The following is a 19,930-nucleotide window of genomic DNA, read 5'->3' as shown; positions in this document are numbered from 1 at the left end:
TTTGTTCATCATGTGTCCTTGGATATGGTATGTAACCGACGGCAATTAAGATGGCGTTCTATAGAAAGATGATATTGTCAACATGTACTATACACATTAACTCTATACAATGTATGAATTAGTGGAGCTTCTTCTTTGTCTTACACATCTCGCTCTTTTGAGAGCCTCTATTTGTTGTGAAGAGTCTACAGTGCTAAGGAGAAATGTTTGTTTTCATACTTTAGTCTTGGCACACAATGGCACTTACAATCACCATTACCCCATTCTCTCCCTTTCTGTATATATATATATATATATATATATATATATATATATATCTCAAACCTATCAAGAAAAGACAACAAATTCAGCAAAGTGTGTATTATTTCATTTTTATTGAGTGCAATTTATATTTTTTTTTTTCATTTTTTTAATACAATATTTTTTCTCTTCTTTAAAATTATTTTTACAAACTCCAACATTTTGAGCACAGGTGACAAATCTCCAAAGGGGAGTAATTGTACTATGCAGGAACTTACAGAAATATACAGCTATGTGGTATCATGGAAGTGAAGTTAGGGTAAGAGGGTAGAGAGCGGTTTTCCCCACTTTTTAGGGATAGACACTTCATTCTGCAATTCTGCACCATTAGGTGACATAAGCTGGTCAACCGATCACTGGGCTGGACTCTACAAGAAAAAAATATAAATATGAACTCATATTTTGAATGCATAATGATGGATTTGTAATTTAACTAGAAAGATTTCTTGAAATAACTCTCACCACTTCCTAAAAATGTAAAGACAACAAGAATGCATTGATTTGGAAATCTCTGAAAGGTAGATTTTATTCAGAACAGAACAAAGATCGCAGATGAGAAGTTGAACATTAGATATTTTTCCATTTCATTTGAAAAAGTGAACTCATATGGAAGTTAATGGCAGTAACACATCACGAAAAAGTTGATACAACATTGTGAAAAGGCTAGTATTAACGCAAAACAGCTAGAGGGTTAATTTATTTTCAACTAAGTTGCATAACTGTATATAAAAAGAGCATATTAGAGAGGCAGAGTCTCTCTAAAGCAAAGATTGTCAGAGGTTCGTCAATCTGTGAACAATTAAAGAGGTGGTTTACCCCTTTTCATTACTGGCCACATCGATATTATGTTTAGAAACAAGGTTTCTCTCAAATACCTTGAGTTGCCAATAGTGCCTGTGAGAGGTCTTCCCCTTCGCGTGACCCCCGGGCTCCGTGACCTCTGGGATCTGGTGAAGGAGGGAGCAGGAAGATGCTGTGCTGTGAAGCTCTGCTGTGACGAGCAGTGAAACCCCAACCACAGCCCAGTCACTCACGAAGACTGGGGCCCGCCTCAATTGATGTGACATCACCAGACATCAGAGGTCATGGAGCCTTTGGGTCACGCAAAGAGGGTGAGTGGCCCGCAATAGCGCCGCTCACCGGCACTATTGGTAACACAAGGTATTTGAGAGAAACCTTGTTTCTCAACATAATATTGATGTGACCAGTAATGAAAAGAGGTGAACCACCTCTTTAATTCTAGAAATTGTAAAACAATTTAAGAAAACTGTTCTTCAATGTACAATTGTAAAATATTTCACCATTTACAGTACATAATAACATCTAAAGACTATGGAGAAATCTATTTATCCAAGGGACTAGGCTGACAGTCATTACTAGATGGTCGTGATCTATGGGCCCCCAGGCAGCATTGCATTAAAAGCAGGCATGATTCAGTCATGGAAATCACGGCATTGGCTCAGGAATAATCCAGAAATCGATGTCTGTTACTCAAAAGGGCAAGTGAAAGCGATATTGAGCAAAGATCAAGCTATATATCAACACAATTCAGAAAAGCTGTCATCTTATCTGGGCCAAATGTAATTTGAATTATGGTAAAATGGAAACCTGTTCTGTGATCAAATTAATTAAAACATTTTTATGGAGCCCACTGATGGTGTGTCCTATGAACTCAAAAGAAGGGGGACCATCCAGCTTGTTATCAGCTCACAGTTCAGAAGTCTAGGTATCTGATGGTTGGATTGGGCAGCTTACACACCTTGAAAGGCAGTATGAGCACAGCATTTATAGGAAAGGTTTAAAGTGAACCTGTCAGATGCAATATGCACCCAGAACCACGAGCAGTTCTGTGTACATATTGCTAATCCCTGCCTAACTGTCCCTGTATACACTAGCATAGATAAAGAGATCTTTAGAAAAACTATTACTAAAGATATTTTATCTTATGCTAATGAGTGAGGACACTAGTCCCAAGGGGGTTATATCCCCGACTAGTCCGCCCTCTTAGCATGTTAGTACGCCCACAGGGGCGTACTAACATGCTACTCATTGCAGAGTCATCAGCGGTGCTGAACGTACCTGTGTTCGCTGTGACCGAGCTTCTGAATGCCGGGCACTTCCAGTCATGTGCAGTAGACTTCTCTGAAGACAGGACACATACACCCAGCGTCATACTGCACATGACCAGAAGAAGCGCGGTAACAGCAAACATGCGCGGCACCGCTGGTGATGCTGCATTGAATAGCATGTAAGTACGTGCCCTGTGGGCGTGCTAGCATGCTAAGCGGGCGGCTAGTCAGAGGATATAACACCCTTGGGACTAGCCCCCTCGCTCATTTATTTTATATTTTGATAGATCAAACCTGTCTGAACTCAGCGATACCAAATATTTATATGTTGTATTTTTTTTTTAATGGGGCATAAGGCAGGTGATTTGAACTTTTGTATTTTTTTTAAAAAAAGTTTTTTTTACTTTTTATTGTATTTAATAGACTTGAAGCTGCAATCATCTAATCGCCTATACTATACATAGCAGTGCATAAGCACTGCTCTGTAGAGCAGGAATAACAATCTCTTGTGAAAGCCGGCCAGAGGCCGGCATTCACAGGAGGATCATAATGACAAGCAGGGGAGTCATCAACATTGGTGTGTGAGGTTTTAGAGGGAATTTTAAAAGATGACATGCAACATTATGTTAGAGAGCATAATATAATAACTGATAACCAGCATGGATTCATGAAAGATAAGTCGTGTCTAACCAACCTTTTGGGTTTCTATGAGGAGGTAACTGCAAATCTGGATATTGGTAATGCAGCTGATGTGATTTATTTGGATTTTTCAAAGGCATTTGATACTGCACCACATAATAGCCTTATACTAAAGCTTCAGAAGCAAGGACTAGGGAAAACTATATGCAACTGGGTAAGGAATTGGCTAAAAGATAGGAAACAAAGAGTAGTCATAAATAGTATATTCTCTAAATGGGCTATAGTCAGCAGTGGGGTGCCGCAGGGATCTGTGCTAGGACCGATTCTTTTTAATTTCTTTATTAATAACCTTGTGGATTGGATTGATAGTAAAGTGTCAGTCTTTGCTGACGACACCAAACTATGTAGGATATTAAAAATGGACCTTGATAGTACAAAATTGCAAAACGATCTGGATATCTGAATTGGCAGACACTTGGCAAATGAGATTTAATGTTAATAAATGTAAAGTAATTCACTTAGGACGGAGTAATCCTATAGCTGCATATATATATTAAATAGAACTAATCTCGGGACTACAGAACAGAAAGACTTGGGTATTCTGATTACAAGTAAACTGAGCAGCAGCACTCAATGTCAAGCAGCAGCTGCAAAAGCAAACAAGATTTTAGGGTGTAAAAAAGAGAGATTAAGATCCCGTGATCCCAACATATTGTTACCCCTCTATAAATCCCTTGTAAGGCCACATCTGGAATATGGGATCCAGTTTTGGGCTCCACATTTTAAAAAGGATATTCAGAAGTTAGAGTCAGTTCAAAGGCAGGCAACTAGTTTATTGCAAGGAATGGAAGGCCTCCCATATGATGACAGGTTAAAAAATTTGCATTTGTTTAGCTTAGAAAAAAGACATCTCAGAAGAAATCTCATTTATATGTATAAATACATGTGTGGTCAGTATAAAGGACTGGCACATGACTTACAGTTAGGTCCAGAAATATTTGGACAGTGACACAAGTTTTGTTATTTTAGCTGTTTACAAAAACATGTTCAGAAATACAATTATATATATAATATGGGCTGAAAGTGCACACTCCCAGCTGCAATATGAGAGTTTTCACATCCAAATCGGAGAAAGGGTTTAGGAATCATAGCTCTGTAATGCATAGCCTCCTCTTTTTCAAGGGACCAAAAGTAATTGGACAAGGGACTCTAAGGGCTGCAATTAACTCTGAAGGCGTCTCCCTCGTTAAGCTGTAATCAATGAAGTAGTTAAAAGGTCTGGGGTTGATTACAGGTGTGTGGTTTTGCATTTGGAAGCTGTTGCTGTGACCAGACAACATGCGGTCTAAGGATCTCTCAATTGAGGTGAAGCAGAACATCCTGAGGCTGAAAAAAAAGAAAAAATCCATCAGAGAGATAGCAGACATGCTTGGAGTAGCAAAATCAACAGTCGGGTACATTCTGAGAAAAAAGGAATTGACTGGTGAGCTTGGGAACTCAAAAAGGCCTGGGCGTCCACGGATGACAACAGTGGTGGATGATCGCCGCATACTTTCTTTGGTGAAGAAGAACCCGTTCACAACATCAACTGAAGTCCAGAACACTCTCAGTGAAGTAGTTGTATCTGTCTCTAAGTCAACAATAAAGAGAAGACTCCATGAAAGTAAATACAAAGGGTTCACATCTAGATGCAAACCATTCATCAATTCCAAAAATAGACAGGCCAGAGTTAAATTTTCTGAAAAACACCTCATGAAGCCAGCTCAGTTCTGGAAAAGTATTCTATGGACAGATGAGACAAAGATCCACCTGTTCCAGAATGATGGGAAGAAAAAAGTTTGGAGAAGAAAGGGAACGGCACATGATCCAAGGCACACCACATCCTCTGTAAAACATGGTGGAGGCAACGTGATGGCATGGGCATGCATGGCTTTCAATGGCACTGGGTCACTTGTGTTTATTGATGACATAACAGCAGACAAGAGTAGCCGGATGAATTCTGAAGTGTACCGGGATATACTTTCAGCCAAGATTCAGCCAAATGCCGCAAAGTTGATCGGACGGCGCTTCATAGTACAGATGGACAATGACCCCAAGCATACAGCCAAAGCTACCCAGGAGTTCATGAGTGCAAAAAAGTAAAGCATTCTGCAATGGCCAAGTCAATCACCAGATCTTAACCCAATTGAGCATGCATTTCACTTGCTCAAATCCAGACTTAAGACGGAAAGACCCACAAACAAGCAAGACCTGAAGGCTGCGGCTGTAAAGGCCTGGCAAAGCATTAAGAAGGAGGAAACCCAGCGTTTGGTGATGTCCATGGGTTCCAGACTTAAGGCAGTGATTGCCTCCAAAGGATTCGCAACAAAATATTGAAAATAAAAATATTTTGTTTGGGTTTAGTTTATTTGTCCAATTACTTTTGACCTCCTAAAATGTGGAGTGTTTGTAAAGAAATGTGTACAATTCCTACAATTTCTATCAGATATTTTTGTTCAAACCTTCAAATTAAAAGTTACAATCTGCACTTGAATTCTGTTGTAGAGGTTTCATTTCAAATCCAATGTGGTGGCATGCAGAGCCCAACTCGCTAAAATTGTGTCACTGTCCAAATATTTCTGGACCTAACTGTATTTATTCCAAAGACAATACTAAGGAACAGGGGCCATTCACTGCGAGTGGAAGAAAAGTGATTCCTGCAGCTAAATAGGAAAGGGTTCTTTACAGTTAGAGCAGTCAGACTGTGGAGTGCCCTACCACAAGAGGTAGTAATGGCAGATACTATAACAGCTTTTAAAAAAGGGCGGGATGATTTCCTCAGCATACAACATTGTTGGTTATAAATGATTCAGCGACAAAATGTATAATTGGTGGAGGAAGGTTGAACTAGATGGACCTAGGTCTTTTTTCAACCTATGTAACGACAGTTAAAACCATACGTTTACATACACTTTCTAAAAAGACACATCTACATGTTTTTCTCACTATCAGACATGAAATCAGAGTAAACTTTTCCTGTTTTAGGTCAATTAAGAACCAAAATTATTTATATTTGACAAATGTTAGAATAATTAGAGAGAGAATGTTTTAAGGTATTTTTATTACTTTCTACAAAGTCAAAAGTTTACATACATTTTATTAGTATTTGGTACTATTGTCCTTAAACTGTATGACTTGGGTCAAACGTTTTGGATCTCATTCCACAAGCTTCTCACAATAGTTGGTCGGAAATTGAGCCCATTCCTCCTGACAGAACTGGTGTAACTGGACCGTTTGTAGGTCGATTTGCTCGCACTGGCGTTTTTTAGCTTTGTCCATATATTTTCAACAGGATTGAGATCAGGGTTTTGTGATGGCCACTCCAAGACATTGACTTTGTTATGCTTAAACCACTTTGAAACCAGTTTGACAGTATGTTTTGGGTCAATGTCCATCTGGAAGACCCATTTCAGCCCAAGCTTTAAGTTCCTGGCTGATGTCTTGAGACGTTGTTTCAGTATTGCCACATAATCTTCTTTCCTCATCATGCCATGTTTTTTTTAAGTGCACCAGTCCTTTTTACAGCAAAATAACCCCATAACATAATGCTGCCACCCCCCGTGTTTCACAGTTTGGATGGTCCTCTTAGGCTTCAAAGGTTCTCCCCTTTTCCTTCAAACATAACAATGGTCATTATGGGCAAACAGTTCACTTTTAGTTTCGTTAGACCACAGGACATGTCTCCAAAAATTAAGGTCTTTGTTCCTGTGTGCATTTTCAAACATTAATCTAGCTTTGTTATATTTCTTTTGGAGTAATGGCTTCTTCCGGGCAGAGTGGCCTTTCAGACCCATGTTCATACAGTACTCGTTTCACCGTGGATAATAACACAATCTTACCAGCTTCCGCCAGCATCTTCACAAGGTCTTTTGTCTTTGTTCTTGGATTGATATGCACATGTGTGACAAAAACACATTCATCTCTGGTAGACAGAACCCATCTCCTACCTGAGCAGTATGATGGCAGGACATTCCCATCTTGTTTGTACTTGAGTATAATTATTTGTACATTTGAACGAGGCACCTTCAGATATCTGGAAATTGCACCCAATGATCAACCAAGCTTGTGCAAGTCCACAATTCTATTCAAGATCTTGGTTGAGTTCCTATGACTTTCCAATGATGCTACACAAAGAAGCAGTGTGTTTCAGGTGTGCATTAAAATACATCCACAAGTGTGCCTCTAATTAACTCAGATGTTGCCAATAAACCTATCAGAAGCTTCCAAAGACATGACATCATCATATGGGCTGTCACACATTCTTTAAAGACATAGCACTCTTAGTTTATGTAAACTTTTGATTTTTCAGAAAGTAATAAAAATGCCTTAAAACATTCTCTCATTCTCTCTCTCTCTCTCTCTATCTCTTTCTCATGTCTGACATTTGGTAAATATAAATAATTTTAGTTCCTAATTGACCTGAAGCAGGAAAGGTTTATTCTGATTTCATGTCAGATAGTGAGAAAAACATGCATATGTGTCTTTTTATATAGTGAATGGAAACTTCTGGTCTTAACTCTACACTGTGTGCAGAATTATTAGGCAAGTTGTATTTTAGAGGATTTTTTTTATTATTGATCAACAACTATGTTCTCAATCAACCCAAAAGACTCATAAATATCAAAGCTTAATATTTTTGGAAGTTGGAGTGGTATTTTTTAGATTTGGCTATCTTAGGAGGATATCTGTTTGTGCAGGTAACTATTACTGTCCAGAATTATTAGGCAACTTAATAAAAACCAAATATATTCTCATCTCACTTGTTTATTTTCACCAGGGAAACCAATATAACTGCACAAAATTTAGAAATAAACATTTCTGTCATGCAAAAATAAAACCCCAAAAAAATTAGTAACCAATATAGCCACCTTTCTTTATGATGACGCTCAGCAGCCTACCATCCATAGATTCTGCCAGTTGCTTGATCTGTTTCAACATTGCATGCAGCAGCCACCACAGCCTCCAGACACTGTTCCGAGAGGTGTACTGTTTTCCCTCCCTGTAGATCTCACATTTTATGAGGGACCACAGGTTCTCTATGGGGTTCAGATCAGGTGAACAAGGGGGCCATGTCATTATTTTTTCATCTTTTAGACCTTTACTGGCCAGCCACACTGTGGAGTAGTTGGATGCATGTGATGGAGCATTTTCCTGCATGAAAATCATGTTTTTCTTGAACGATACCGACTTATTCCTGTACCACTGCTTAAAGAAGTTGTCTTCCAGAAACTGGCAGTAGGTTTGGGAGTTGAGCTTCACTCCATCCTCAACCCGAAAAGGTCCCACAAGTTCATCTTTGATGATACCAGCTCATACCAGTACCTCACCTCCACCTTGCTGGCGTCTGAGTTGGAGTGGAGCTCTCTGCCCTTTACTGATCCAGCCTCTGGCCCATCAAGAGTCACTGTCATTTCATCAGTCCTTAAAATTTTTGAAAAATGAGTCTTAAGATATTTCTTGGCCCAGTCTTGACGTTTTATCTTATGTTTCTTGTTCAAAGGTGGTGGTTTTTCAGCCTTCCTTACCTTGGCATGTCCCTGACTATGGCACACCTTGTGCTTTTTGATACTCCAGTAACGTTGCAGCTCTGAAATATGGCTAAACTGGTGGCAAATAGCATCTTGGCAGCTTCACGCTTGATTTTCCTCAATTCATGTGCAGTTATTTTGCGCCTTTTTTGCCCAATACGCTTCTTGCGACCCTGTTGGCTATTTGCCATTAAACGCTTGATTGTTCGGTGATCACGCTTCAAAAGTTTGGCAATTTCAAGACTGCTGCATCCCTCTGCAGGACATCTCACAATTTTGGACTTTTCATAGCCTGTCAAATTTCTCTTCTGACCCATTTTCACAAAGGAAAGGAAGTTGCCTAATAATTGAGCACCCCTTATATAGGGTGTTGATGTCATTACACAACACCCCTCCTCATTACAGAGTTGCGCATCACCCGATTTATTTAATTGGTAGTTGGCTCTCAAGCCTATACAGCTTGGAGTAGGACAACATGTATAAAAATTATCATGTGATCAAAATACTAATTTGCCTAATAATTCTGCAGATAATGTATATAACTATGTAACTATGTAAGATCCTCGACTGTCACGACAGCCCATCAGCGCACGTGATCACATTATGGGCACACCAATGGGCAGGAGGACTGACAAACCCCTCTTCCGGCGCATTTTAAATGAAGATGTCAGAGATTAACCGCGAGAATTAACTGGTTAAGCGCTGCAAGCAGATCTCCAATCCACCCTCTGCAGTTACATTCACATAATGGCTGATAAAATCTGCTGTCATGTATTGGGAAAGGCAAGGATACAACTTTTGAAGCACTTGTACGGCAAAGTCATGAAGGGATTAATATTGTAACCTCCTGCCACTCTGCTTTGATGAATCATTACCTTGGAAAGTCTGATGGGCCCCACAGCTTTATCCAGCATTACGCACTGTGATTAATTATGTTGCAAAGAAAATTTTGTCTTTGTTTAACTATTACAAAAGATGTGTTAATGTGCTTTAAGGTGAATTTAGTCTCACTAAAATTAGTGAATTAAACAATGCCCATTCCCCATTTTATTGTGGTTTCCTAAGGAAGAGGTCCATTCGCCCTAGAAACACGTGGAGAATAAACTACAATCTATTTCTCCTCATCTGAATCCTGCAGCGCAGCATACCCACTCTTCTTCCCTTTTGAGTGGCAGCAGCTGGAGTTTTGATATCTAAGACTATTAGGCTATGTGCGCACTAGAGCTTTTTACCCGCGGATTTACCCGCGGATTTGCCGCGGAAATTTCTTGAGAAATGTCTGCAATCTTTGTGCAGACATTTCCCAGCAATTTCTATGAAAAAAAAAAAAAGCTGTGAGCACTGGTGCGGATTTTTCTCAAGAAATTTCCACGAGAAGAATTTCTCGAGAAAATTTCTTGAGAAAATGAACATGTCCATTATTTCCGCAGGTACCCTGCGGATTTCGGCAGTACAGCCTGCAAAAATCCGCAGGGAACCACCCGCGGGAAAATCGCGGCAATTCCGCGGCTAATCCGCGGCAAACCCGCGGCAAATCCGCATGCGGATTTGGTGCGGTTTTTTCCGGAGGTCCGGAAATCTTTCACTCCCAGAAGTTTCTCAAGAAATTTTCTTGAGAAACTTCTCATTTCTAGTGCGCACATAGCCTTAAAGTGTTGTATTTTCACAGCATCAAAAGGTGAGTGCCAAAAACTGCAATAAAACCGCATGCTATTTGGTCAATGCCCATGTGTCCTTTCTGTCAATCCCCAGTCTCTTGCTCCGGATCATCGGCTCTTGTAAATAAGCTAATGATGACAAACAAGCAAAGTTCTTAGTAGTCAGGTGATCAGAAAGTTTACGCTGGTATAAAAGCCGAAGCAGATCAGGAACAAAGTTGATATGGAACTGTTACTGCACTTCTGAACATATGACGCGTTTCAAAGTATCACCGCACTTCTTCATCGTGAAGTCCACCGAGATTGTTATTCCAGTGGATTTCCTGATGATGAAGTGGGGTGACACTTCGAAACGCATTGAATAAAACCACCTTCATTCAGTTTTCGTGAATTTATGTCATATCTTCTTCAGCACAGTAACAGTTCCACATCTACTTTGTTCCTGATCTGCTTTGGCTTTTTTAGCATGTGGACTCTGCAGCAGCTGATTACATGCTCTGAATCTGGTTGTGTGACACACAACCCCATAAGGTGAGCACGTTCCCTTATTTCTCTTAGGCTAAGTTCACACTTCCGTTGTTTTGCAACAGTCACAATCCATAACCTAGAGGAATTATGGTATCCTGCAAATTATTTTAAGGAATACATTTTTTTTTCCCCATAGACTTCTATTAGCGACGGATTTTGACTGATGACCCTGTGTTGCATCCGTCGCGTGACGGATCAGTCATTTACTGACTGACCGTCAGGCGGGAGCAATGCTGAATGTAACATTTTTTGTGTGCGGTGGATCGTTTTTTTACTGTGAACATGCGAAGAGTAAAAAACCATGATGACTGTAAATTCAGTTTCAGTTCCAGCAGCCGGAACGATCAGATGATCGGCCGGCGTCAGGCTATTCTGAATGATCAGCTGATCGCCTGGCAGCCGGCTATTCTGAATGATCAGCTTATCGCCCGGCAGCCGGCTATTGTGAACAATCAGCTGATCGTTCATAATAGCTGGCCGCCGGTAAAACAGTAAAAAAAAACAACTGATCGTTTTTTGCAGCATCAGTCACATCAGTTGTGCCACTATCTCCAATGCATCCGTTGCATCAGTCACACAACTGATGTGACTGATGCAAAACAATGGAAGTGTGAACCTAGCCTTATATGTCCGTTGGGTAAGACCCTATTTTCCCTTCAGCTTTTATCTACGTTGGTATAAAAATCAATAATGTCAGCTCGTTGTCCCGTTTACATGTGCTGACATTGTGACAATGTGCTGCCGAGAACATGATGTTATATGGAGATAATCAAGAAGCGTCTATCGACCTGTAGATAGTCAATCGACACTCATTGGCGGGGATGCAATCTGCATACCTGAATGTACTATTAAATTAATTTACTTGCATTTTTTTTTAACTGTGCTTGAACAGTATAAGCCATATAGTTCATAGATTCCTCTCAAAAACATATGATTTCTACTGTCAAAAACAGAACAAAAAAAGCTAAAAAAAAATCACACCACCTAAAACATACTGCAAAGCAACATTGACAAGTGAACTAAAAAATCTACACCATAAATAATAGTAATATAATAATATTTATTCATTTATATAGCGCTGTCAATTCCACAGCGCTTTACATACAATGGCAACACTGTCCCCATTGGGGCTCACAATCTAGAGTCCCTATCAGTATGTTTTTGGAGTGTGGGAGGAAACCGGAGTACCCGGAGGAAACGCACACAAACACGGGGAGAACATACAAACTCCTTGCAGATGGTGTCCTTGGTGGGATTTGAACTCAATGAATGTATGACAATTAATATTTCCCTGTTGACGTTCTCCAAATGTTTTACCCTTTTGTTTTTTGGGAATTGAAAGAATGGGTCAAGAAGCAGTGATACCAATACTACTATCAGCTTCTCCGGTGCCGCCTCCCTTCCTCTGGTCTTTATTTATTTGTCCTGCAGTGATGACGTCACATAAATCCAAATGACCACTGCAGACAATTATTGGTCTCGACAATTGCTGTACATACAAGGTCAGTGATTGGCTGTACTGGTCACAATGAGCAGAAGAGACCGGTCTTTTGCTAGGTCCCATCAGTCCACGTAAAGTTCTCGGATTTCACTCCTGACATATTTATATTTCTTTACCCATCATCTAAACTTTCTCCCCATGAATCCCAGGTGTGTCTCGCTCTGCTGAGATATATTTAATACTGTGACAGACACAGAACTCGTTGTATACCCAGGTTGTTATTATGTTAATTGCTGTGAAATGAGTTTATATTTATATATCTATGCAATCATATGCATGCACACGGCGAGCCGAGAGACGAGGCTGCTGGATGGAGGGGGCTGTTCTCAGAGATTTCTACTGCGACTGACAAATCCTGAAGAATTCTCTTCATTAACAAAAGAGTGCTAGACAGAAGTGTAAGCGTTATTCTGAGTAATCCCGGGATCCTGAGACATAAAGGACCTGACTCTACACGGAGGATATGAAGGGATGAGCATCAAGAAATGTGCCACCTACTTATGGTAAATCGGTAAATAGTTATGAAGGAGATTTCAAGTTACACTAGCTAAAGCGTACATAAAATTGAGAACTTGGCATTTATCTGACAGTTTGGGGTTTTTTGTTTTTTTTTATTCTTTCATAATTCAATAATACACGTAAAATAGGAAACTTTGTCAAATATCTTATCAGAGAAATTGGCTTCTTTCTTGTCCATTTCTATTCTTTCTTAGTCGAAATTCTCATTTCAGTGCTACGATCTGTCTTTAGCCAAAACAGCTATTCCCATTACTGAGATAGGAGATGAGTATTGGTACTAAAGTTTTATGGGGAACTGTAACTGTGGTTTTAGGAGAACTTGCAGCAGAATGTCTGTGCCTGCCCCTGGCACCCTCCTCCCATCTCCACAGAATTTTAAATGTGCCAAGTGTCATATTTAGAGGTGAGCAGATCGATTTGCAAAGGATCAAGGTCAAGTCACATTTCCTGAAATTCACAGTTTCACATATCATGGAGTGCGCTAATGTCATTTTGCGTTGTCGTGTGCGAAGGAAAGTGCTGACCCCGCGCTGCACTCCTTCCCCAGGGAGACTCTGCGTGTGCATTTGACTTGGGATGTGGTGCATGACACTTACAGGTTTCTTCAGGCTGGTGTTCACCAACCTACCGTCAGTCGCCGTCATGGACAGTTAGTAACACACGCAACACCAGAATTCGCTTAGCCAATCAGAATCATTCTCTTTCATTCCTCATAGCTTCCTTCCTACCTTCCTCTCTGTGTGGGGTTCTGCTCCTCCTCCTGTTTCCCCCAATATCTTGGATCTCATCCTCAAGCTCCTGGGTCTGTGTCTCCTTCCTTCTAACTCTGTTCACCTATGTCCAATTCTGGGCCCCGACAGCTCTCTAGCTGGAAGACTCTTTAAGCCCGTCGGGGTTTTCCTGACAGGCCCTAGCAGCGAGACCATATCTTCTCCCACTTGAACCCTTGAACAGTCCCATAAGTTTTGGTGCAACAAGCACAATTGGGGGATGTTTCATAAAATCACCTTTTCAGATTCATATCTACACAGATTGTGGCCCACCTCACACCCAGGTTGTCTTAAACTTGATCATGCTTCTTATTCTTCCACTAGCAGCGCTCCCAGTGTGCTGGTGCTATGCAAGCGGAAGTCACGACCTTCAAAAGTGAGCACTCTCCGCATCACAGCGGCCGCATAAAACCCCTGGGGCTCTCCAGTTTAAGAATGCCACGTAGAGACCTTCTGCAAAAAGGTTATCCGGTGACAGCAGGTGTCCTTGCTCTACCGCGCTTCACTCAACAAACATGCCGGGACTCCAGGATGCCAAGTCTCTGGTACTTCGCCATTGGTGACTGAACAGGGTCCATACCTCGTTCATTTATCGCTCACCTGCACTCAGGTTCTGTGAGGCTGCGATCCGCCACATCGCTCACCAGTTGTTGCATTTGGGTCTGCCGATCTCATCTCTCACTAACAGACAGCTCAACAGCAGTCACTTCCTCCAACAGTTGTGGCCCAGCCATAGTGCAGGAGGCTTCCTTCTCTCACCTCGTTTGAAGCGTAGCCTCCCTCTGCATCTGCTTCAGAAATGGCATTGACCAGTGTTGTTGGGGGAGTCTCTATCTTCTGGAGTGCACCTTCTAAGGTAGGGCCTCTTCCAGCTCCTACACCCATTTGCCGTTCCCTATTGGCTCCCTGGGAAAGGCAGACTCTCTCTCTTTGGTACATCCATCAGAGGCAGGCACCACTTAACATAGGTTTTTCTTAAACCCCATCCTTCAAGCACACAGGGTCCAGCTTTGAGCTCTTTTTCAACTGTACCACCCACACTGGGTGGAGTTAATTTCCTGCCATCTTTGTTTTCACTGCCAGTAGTCATTTACTCTTAGGTGTCTTCCCCGCAGGCTTCTCTGTCAGGTGGTGTGGGAAATGACCCTGCTCGCAGCATCACTTGAAGGAAAGTGCAGGCCTTTGGCTGCATACAGTAGGTGTTGCACTCCTTCACCAAGTAGACTCTGTGTGTGTATGTGACACTTACTGGTTTCTTCAAGCTGATGTCCATCACCACACGGACAGTCGCCATCGTGGACAGTCAGTAACACACGCAAACACCAGAGTTTGCTTAGCCATTTAAAATCATTCACTTTTATTCTTCACACTGTTGACAGATATGGCCTTCCTTTCCTTTCTTCCTCTTTCCTCTCAGATTGGGTTACTGCTTCTCGACCTGCTTCTCGACCCCCCCCCGTGCTATCTTGGATATCTGAGTCCGTGTCTCCTTCCCCTAACTCCATTCACCTTCTAGGCCCCGAAGGCTCTCTAGCCAGATGACTCTTTAATCCAGTTGGGGTGAGCCAAGCTCCAGACCTCTCGAAGTTACCTCAGGGTTCCCTTACTGACCCTAGAACTGAGAACCTATTCTCTACTGTTCCCCTCTTGCTCCTTCCCTCCTGTTCTCTATCCTTCCATCTGCCACTGCTCCTTTACACTACCTGAACCCTATCTTATCAAACATCTAATCTAGAATCAACTTGCCACTAGATGACAGCTGTGGGTACAAACATATACCTGGGCCATCACAAATCACCAGTTCCCAGTGGAGCACAGTTTGTTCGAAGAGTAGTTTTCCCTCTTTAGATCACTCGATAATTTTGTCTCCTGTAGAGTGTAAGCTCTTATGGTTAGCAGGATCCTCTCTATCTTTCTCTCTCCTGTAGAGTGTAAGCGCTTATGGTCAGCGTGGTCCTCTCTCTCTCTCTCTCTCTCTCTCTCTCTCTCTCTCTCAATTACAAGCTTTCCAGTACTGCGATTCATGCAAATGTACTGGCTGCAAATCAAATTTTGGCAAATTTAAATTTCAAAACATCATGTATAGTAACTCCTATCTCAGTAATTGGGAAATCTATCTTCAAGGAATGTGTATTGTTGATTGAATAAATACTAAAATGATGGTTACTCTTTATGTCTCACTGTGGGAAATGGAACTAGAGCTGCTTCGCCTTGTTTAATGTGCTGCCAAATGTTCTGCCAATAATAATGAAAATATATATGAATGAATGAGAATCCAAGATGAGAGTTAATACAAAATATAACCTTTAATCACTATTTATTAAAAGTATACATACAAGAAACAAAGTGAGAAAGAGCAAGTGCTTAAAATCACCTGTATCACATCCCTCTTACTGTTAAAGTATCAATAATTGGGAAGGTTGTGATGTATGTATTAAATTATGACAAGTTCCCCCTGCTCACGCAAGCACATGTCCAGGCCTGTTTGAAGTTTGCCAATGACCATCTGGATGATCCAAAGGAGGCATCGGAGAAGGTAATGTGGTCACATGATACCAAAATAGAACTTTTTGGTATCAACTCTACTCGCCAGGTTTGGAGGAAGAAGGATGAGCAGGGCCGGATTATAGGCGGGGCAGGCGGGGCTCCAGCCCAGGGGCCCCCACCAAAAGAGCTTCTAAGGGGGCCCCCACCATACTTGGCATACTTGGCATACTTGTTTTGGGGGGGGGGGCGCGGGGTGTTGGAGCACCGCTATTTGCATCTGCGCCTTTAAGACGCAAAAACAAACTGCTGGCACAGGACGCTGATTAACCCCGGAAGTACCAGCGGCCTCTTGCACTTCCGGGGTCAGAGGTGTGCTAATGCTCCCTGCTATGTGCTGCGGCCGTACCCAGCGAGGGGCGGGGGCAGCTTCCCCCCCCCCAGAAGCAGGGGCACGGTGTGGTGGGCCGCTGTATCTGCTGCCCCCGCTGCGCTCCTCTACACTGTGTACATGCCAGGCACACTAGCATGAGGCAGCATGCTGTGCCGGCTCTGCTGTGTGCCGGCATGTACACTGCAGAGGAGCGCAGCAGAGCCGATGACCGCAGCTTCCTCTTTCCGTTCCTATTCAAATGTATTTGCGTCTTTCAATACATTTGAACAGCGTGCCGGAACTGGGCCCCGCCCCTGATGTGCAGCAACGTGATGAGATCAGCACCTTGCTGACGTCATCACAGTGCTGCGGGCGCGCGCCACACAGGGGACATGAGGAAGCCAGCGCTCCATGAAGGAGCTGAAGAGAGAGGTTTAATTAATGGGGATGAGTGAGGAGGGGCTGAGGACACATAACGGGGAACATTTGTGAAGGAACACAGCTCTGTGACAGGCAATGGATGAGTACTGTATTCTGAGGGAGGGGGGGAGGCAGGAGTGTGGAAGGATGGGGCAGTGTAATTTGTGTGTGTAGGGGGTGATGAGGGTTGTATTGTGTGTGGGGGGAGGGGAAATGGAGGGTGCACTGTATTGTATGTGGGGGGAGGGGTAATGGAGGGTGTATTGTGTGTGGGGGGAGAGGTAATGAGGGGTGCATTGTATTGTGTGTGGGGGGAGGGGTAATGAGGGGTGCATTGTATTGTGTGTGGGGGGTGCATTGTATTGCGTGTGGGGGGAGGGGTAATGGGGGGTGCATTGTATTGTGTGTGGGGGGTGCATTGTATTGTGTGTGGGGGGAGGGGTAATGGGGGGTGCATTGTATTGTGTGTGTAGGGGGTGATAGGGGGTGCATTCTAGTGTGTGTGTGTGTGCGTCAGACCGGTGTGTGTAAGAAGCAGTGCTGTGTGTGTATATATGAATTAGAGCAGTCTGTGCGCCCCCCCCCCAGAACTATATGGATTCCCCAGAGCGCTATGTCACCCATCACAGTAATGAGTACACCACCAGAGCTGTTTGCCACTCCAGTAACGTCTATGCCCCCTGCCCCTCCTGTAATGTATATATTGTAGCCCCCAGCACCTCCTGTGATGTATATACAGCAGTGCAGTCATGTCTGTTAGTGACAGCCATCGTGAAACACAGCCATACGGAAGGAGCTGGACGGAAACAAGCGGGAGAGGTGAGTGAGGCTGCTGGCGACTTCCCCCATATTAATACCTGTAAGGGCTCATGCGCACGAAACTGCTGAATATTCTGCAGCGATTTGACAGCACATGTGCGCGTCAAATCGCTGCAGAAACACTGCATAATGGATGCAGTTTTTCTGTACAAAAAAAGCCGATTTCCTGTGCTCTGGCTGCTTCCCCCACCATAGACAGAGTGGGAGCTGCATCCATAGCGCACGGAATAATTCACATGCTCATTTTATGAACGCACAGATTTGGGTCAACATTTTAGCACCCAAATCGCTGCGTTCATAAAAGCATTGTGCGCACGTATCATGCACAATCTACATAGATTGTGCAGGGGACGCAGGACGCATGCATTTACACTGCAGTGCTATACGCAGCGTAAATGCATGGAATTACGCAACGTGCGCACGAGCCCTAATGCGTCTGTGTCTGCATGTATGTCAGTGTATATGACCGTGCATATATTTGTCTGTTTATATGTATTTTTCTGAATTTGTCTTCAAATATGTATATTTACGTATGCCTGTATGTGTATGTGCGTGTCCGTGTGTGGATGGGGTCCACTGAGACTCTTTCACCCGGAGGCCACAGAAACCTGGAGCCGGCCCTGGCTGCCTTAACATTGGGATCAATAAAAAATATGTGACTAAAGCGGGCTTTACACGCTACAATATATCTAACGATGTGTCGGCGGGGTCACGTCGTAAGTGACGCACATCCGGCATCGTTAGTGACATTGTAGTGTGTGACAGCTACGTGCGACCCTGATTGTGCGTTAAAACGTTGATCGCATACACGTCGTTCAATTTCTAAAAATTGAACGTCTGGTTGTTCATCATTCTTGAGGCAGCACACATCGCTCCGTGTGACACCCCGGGAACGATGAACACAGCTTACCTGCGTCCCGCCGGCAATGCGGAAGGAAGGAGGTGGGCGGGATGTTTACGTCCCGCTCATCTCCGCCCCTCCGCTTCTATTGGCCGGCCGCTGTGTGACGTCGCTGTGACGCCGAATGTCCCTCCCCCTTCAGGAAGTGGATGTTCGCCGCCCACAGCGAGGTCGTTTGGAAGGTAAGTACGTGTGACGGGGGTTAATTGTTTGTGCGACACGGGCAACAAATTGCCTGTTCTGCACATACGACGGGGGCGGGTGCGATCGCATACGAGATCGCATATGTAATTGAAACGTGTAAAGCAGCCTTAACTCTACTTTCTGTGTATAAGTGACGGCTGTGAGTTATCCTGAACTGTGTCTGTATTGTAGTACTGTAAATCTGAATGTGGCTGAACAGAATAAGATAAATCTTCATTGGATTTATATCTAAATGCTACAGTTCGTGCTCTACTGTTATGGCTAAAAATGTTAACGTTATGGGGCCCCCACCAGATTTTCTGCCCAGGGGCCCCCACCAACCTTAATCTGGCCCTGAGGATGAGTACAACCTAAAGAACGCCATCCTAACTGTGAGGCATGAGGGGGGAAATATCATATTTTGGGGGTGCTTTTCTGCAAAGGGGACAGGATGGCTGCACCGTATTGAAGAGAGGATGCATGGGTAATGTATTGTGAGATTTTAACTAAGAACCTCCTTTCCTCAGTAAGAGCTTTGTAGATGCGCCATGGCTTGGTCTTCCAACATGACAATGACCTGAAACACACAGCCAGTGCAAATAAGGAGTAGCTCCGTAAGAAGCAACTCAACATCCTAGAGTGGCATAGACGGTCTCCAGATATTAACCCAATAGAAAATCTTTGAGGGAGCTGAAACTCAATGTTGTCCAGTGACAGCTCCGAAACCTGAAAGATCTGGAGAAGATCTGTATGGAGGAATGGGACAAAATCCCTGCAGCAGTGTGTACAAACTGGGTCAAGAACTACAAGAAACATCTGACCTCTGTAATTGCAAACAAAGGCTTCTACCATATTAAGTTCTGTTCTTCTATTTATTTCTTGCAGTAAAATGTTAATTAATTATTAAAAACATATACAATGTGATTTTCTGGATATTTTTTATTCTGTCTGTTACAGTTGAAGTGTTCCTACGATAAAAATTACAGACCTCTCCATTCTTTGTAGGTGGGAAAGCTTCCAAAATCGGAAGTGTATCAAATACTTTCCCCACTGTATATAAAGGTCTGGTCCAGTCATTTGCTCCTCCGGTTATTTTATATCTACAGTAGCTAAAGGGCTTCTTTAAGGTCAGTTTACACGTAACAACTACAGTGGAAATGCAGTCATGTTGAGAGCACTGTATCATCCACTACAGAAAT

General features: G+C 42.8%; 1 protein-coding gene across 1 annotated transcript in view; it reads right to left on the bottom strand.

Moving 5' to 3' along the window:
• Nucleotides 1-464: 464 nt before the first annotated feature.
• EPHB1 (EPH receptor B1) overlaps nt 465-19,930 on the bottom strand; it is a 598,641-nt gene continuing 579,175 nt past the window's right edge. Inside the window, exon 17 of the transcript XR_012751721.1 lies at nt 465-668. The gene's annotated coding sequence lies outside the window, so the exon portion shown is untranslated. The remainder of the gene's footprint in view (nt 669-19,930) is intronic.

Source organism: Anomaloglossus baeobatrachus, chromosome 3 (assembly GCF_048569485.1).
Source record: "Anomaloglossus baeobatrachus isolate aAnoBae1 chromosome 3, aAnoBae1.hap1, whole genome shotgun sequence".
NCBI lineage: Eukaryota > Metazoa > Chordata > Amphibia > Anura > Aromobatidae > Anomaloglossus > Anomaloglossus baeobatrachus.
The sequence above is the reverse complement of the archived record's forward strand: the minus strand, read 5'-3'. Positions and strand labels throughout refer to the sequence as shown.